A 4,609-nucleotide genomic window follows, 5' to 3' on the forward strand; every position below is an offset into this window, starting at 1 on the left:
TTGAATTTGTTCTTCAGTTCCTTGAGCTTAAGAAATGCTGAGCAAGTTCTGCACTTTTGATTTTCTGACTCCAACTCCTTGCACTTTTCATTGTAATATTTTACTTTGTCATCCCGCGCTGCCTTTTGAAATCTTCTATTCAGCTCTTTAGTATATTGAATTCTTCCTTCTTCTTTGGCTTCTCTGCCCTCCAGTGCAATATTCAGAGTTTCTTCTGACATCCATTTTTGTCTTCTTTTCCTCTTCTGTCTTTACAGTGACTGTTTAGATTAGTTAAGCATTAATGAACCTGAAACTGGGAATTTCTTTAAAGTTTTTGTTCATTTAATTTGATGAATATTGCTGTTTCTGTTTCTTCCATATAGTAATATTAAGATGTATTATAAAAATATTTACGTTTCTTTGATTTAACTTTATGGATATTGTTATCTCTTAAGTTTCTTCTATGTAGTAATGTTAAGATATTTTGTAAATGTTAATACTAGTAGTTGTAATGTTAAGATAGATTGTAGATAATGGAAGGCCTTTAAAATTGTCTTTTGCCAGTTACGCAACTTAATATGCTAAAAGGGAAAAATTTGCCCTGATAAATACTGTTGAAAATAGTATAATTTGTAAAAGGGCATGAAATTTAGTATAGGTGAAAGATTAAGCCCCACACAGTACTCTAAGGAGGTATTTGAAAGGAATTGTAGACTCACCTTGGCCTTATCATTTAAGGGATTTACATTTTTCACATAGCCAATCAGAGAGAGAGAAAGGAAAAGAGGGCAAGAGGGAGAGAGGGAATGAAGAAGGAGAAGGAGGAGGAGGAGGAGAGAGGGAGAGGGAGGAAGAGGAGAGAAAACTCAGAGCCCACTTCCAAGACTTGAAGTTAAAAGAAGTTTGTGAGTATACTCACTCGTGGTGACTACCTGAGTCCACTTAGTAAGTGAAACAGGGGGCAAATAGCAATAGAAAGAGTGGATGAGATTTGACCTGTTCCTTGGGCACTGTCCAATAATCATGTACAGATGTATAGATAAAATGGAATGTTTCTGGCTAGAGGAACAGGGAGTATGAGGACTCCTGTTCCCCTGCCTTGTAGAGTTGGCCTCATGTGTGAACTAAGACTGAGTGAAAAGACCAGCTGTTCTGGAACACAGGAGAAAAAAATATAGACTCCTGAATTTGCAAGTGATGTTCATTTGAACCTAGCCACCAATTGCTGGGGATGAGTTTAACCAGAATCTAACCATTTGAGAAGATGTTTCACTTTGTGAAGTAGTGTTGATTGCTGTGACCCAATGCTTACTCTTGACTGTGCTTCGATTACAGATGCAAATACTAACATTTCTAACTGGAGCAATAAATTCTGCAGAGAAAGGAACATGTTTATTTTCTCAGAGTAATGAATTTATAAAAATGGACAAATTAGAAACTGGTTATCTAAAATGGAGAGATTAAGGCATAAGGTACCAGGTTGCTGGCTTATACACATTCACAAATACAGTTATTGTATATTATAAGGGGAAACTTGATGATTCAAATGTGAAGAATAATGGCTAAAAAATATCAGGGGTGGTCTATGGTGTTAAGGGTTTATTGTCTGAAATGATTGTTCTAATCATTAATTTTTACTTTTCCATATAAATTAGTGAGGATAGGCAAATAGGGTCTGCTAACTTAGTCACAAAGCGATAGACTAGTCTTGTCACTCAATTGAGCAGATTCAGGGGCAGAATTTGAGAACCTTAATACCAGCAAAGAAGAAGCAAGAGAATGGAATGTGCTATTTTAGGGCCAGAGATTCTTATACAGTCAGGTCTTCAAGAGAACAGCAGCCTTCTCAGCAGAAAACACAAGTCCTGACATTATACAGAGTGTGCCTTGAGACTGCTAGCCAACAGAAGGAGAGATAGAAGCCACCAACATTGTTGGAAGACTTTACCCAAGTTTGTTGGAAGAGCAGGACTGAATAGGCAGGACTAAAAGCTTTGTAACACTGGCCTAAAGCCATAAGGCTTAAGGCTCCGGTGCCTGTGAGCTTACTTTGGAAGCTGATTGACAGAGGGATTTTATCAAATTATAGCCTTTTGACCTTTGTAATATGGTTTGTGTGGTCTGTGAGTTATTTAAACAAAATTTGTACTCAATAGAGCAGTAATTGGTCTTGGAATGAATAGAAGTGGTTGTGCGGAAATGATGGACCTGATAACATCATAGGAATTTGCTTTTTGCAGTGAATGTTATTGATGAGTTCAGTTTTCTTTTGTGGATTTAGTAGAGGTCAGATATGATTGACTCCATGCCATCCTTGTTATTTTTACACTTTCTCTCAGTTATTCTCCATGCTAGGAAGCATGATGCTCTTTTCCAAGGACAGGTCCCTCCTACCAATGTGCCAAAGTATCAGAGATGAACTTTCATAATACTTGTCTCCAGCGAGTACCCTGGTTTCACTTTCTCCAAGATGAATCTATTTATTCTTTTAAAAGTTGTTGGGATAATAATTTCTCTTCTCCAACACCACAACTCAAAGGCATAATTTTCTTCTTTAATAATCCCCGTTTAACTTTTTCAGGTGCATATTAAATAATTGAAAAGAACATGGATTGGATCAGGGGCATCTTAGTATTTACTGACTCCATTCCTCTTTAGAACTTTGGAAAGGGCCTTGACAGGAGATGTTGCCAATTCCATTAGATATTAGAGAGTTGCAAATCAAAACAACAATAAGGTAACTTAATACTGCAGCAACCACAAAAAATATCTGTAAAACAGAAACAAAAAATATTGATGAGATGCTGGAGAGACTAGAGCTCTCATACAATTTCCGTCAGAGTTAAAATACAAAGCAGTTTAGTGCTTCTTTAAATGGGTAAAAACAGAAATATCATTTGACCTAGTGCTACTAGCTGTATCTGGGTATCTGAGGTTTATCATTCAAAATTGTCTTTCTTAGACAAAAGATTAGCTGTTTGTATTATGTTGTTGTTTTGTTGTTAAGTGAAATTGAGTCATAGGCAACTCATTAACAACCCTATGAATGAAAATCCTTGGCACTTGTGTGACTTTTATCCTTTTTCCAGGTTCATAGGGTTTCCTAAGGCAAGCTATTTATGGAAGTGGATGTCACTCCTGCTTCCAAGCTTGTTTTAATCAGGGAGCTCCACCCAACACCATACACCATGGGTAACCATTATCGCATTTGACACATTAGTGTAAGAGTGTTGAGCTTCACAGAAACCACAAAGTACCTCTGTACTGCAAGTAGACATACCAGGACATTAAGGAGAGAAGATGTTGTGTGAATGGGTGGTACTATGTGAAGGGGATAGTTAGCCTAACCACAAGGGGATTAGCTATGTACCTTTCCACAAGGGAATTGCCAGTCTCAAAATTCTACAAGGGAATTGGTTAGTCTCATCATTGAATTTATTAAGCCAGAATGAGAGACACAGATCTTTTGGTGCCATTGAAGAAACAAGAAAATGTAGGATGCCCTTATTGCTTCAGCTACACTCATGGCAGCAACACCCATGGCAGCAACACTCATGGCCAAACTAAAGACTTGATGTGAGATGGGATCTTTCAAGGGAGATCCGTTATTGGCAGGACTGAGAACTTTGTTGAATAAATGGGGTGTTAGAGGAAGGGGGAGGACATCAATATTGGCAGGTCTGAGAATTTGGAATTACCTAGCCACAAAGCTCAAGGCTGAGATGCTTGCTTACACATTTCAAGAGTTGTCTTGACTCTACTCTATTCTGTTCTTGATACATATCATAACGTTTTTACTTCCACAATATGGTCCTGTGTGGTTTGTGAGTTTTCATATTAGATTTTGAACACAGTAAAGCAGTAACTTTGATGTTGACATGAGTAGAAAAGGGTATGGGAGTGTAGGGTGCATGTCTGAACTCATAGGAATTGGTTTTGTGTTATTGATGCTGTTAATGGGTACAATTCCTCTTTGTGAGGTTGGAAAAGGTCACATATGGCCATCTCCACATGGTACTTGTTCTTTTTACAGTATGTATCCTAAAGAAATATAAAATGAGACATAAATAAATACATGCATATTCATATATTTTGCAGCATCATTTATAATAACAAAAAAAAAAAAGAAAAAAGCCTCATGCCTAGACATAGATGGCTGGACAAAGAAATGATAACTCATCCACACAATAGAACACTAGGCAACATTAAAAAAATTAAAATTTACAAAATTATGCATAAATGGATTAATTTAGAGAATAATCCTAAGTAACATAAGTCAGTCACAGAATGACAAATATTGCATCAGGTCATTATTATTTTTCAAAGCTAAGGATTGTACAGCGCGGGCACAAGCTGAGACCAGACAACACAGAGGACTCCCACAATAGCTTCTCACACGCTTCCAGGTAACAAGCCCCAAGGCGGAACCTAAGCCAGTTGGGAGGAGCCAGGGAGAGACAGAGGGAACCTCCGCTGTCTGCAGAATCTGGGCCAGGAGCTGCGCGGGCAGAGACAGGTCTTTAGAGAAGGACATTATGCTGGGTAGAGTAGAGGGACAGCGCAGGAGGGGAAGACCCTCTATGAGGTGGATTGATTCAGTGACTGGGGTAATCGGGATGGGTGTGTC

This window comes from Elephantulus edwardii, unplaced genomic scaffold, assembly GCF_000299155.1.
Source record: "Elephantulus edwardii isolate Elephantulus edwardi_28Jun2011 unplaced genomic scaffold, EleEdw1.0 scaffold00119, whole genome shotgun sequence".
In the NCBI taxonomy this organism is placed as follows: Eukaryota; Metazoa; Chordata; class Mammalia; order Macroscelidea; family Macroscelididae; genus Elephantulus; species Elephantulus edwardii.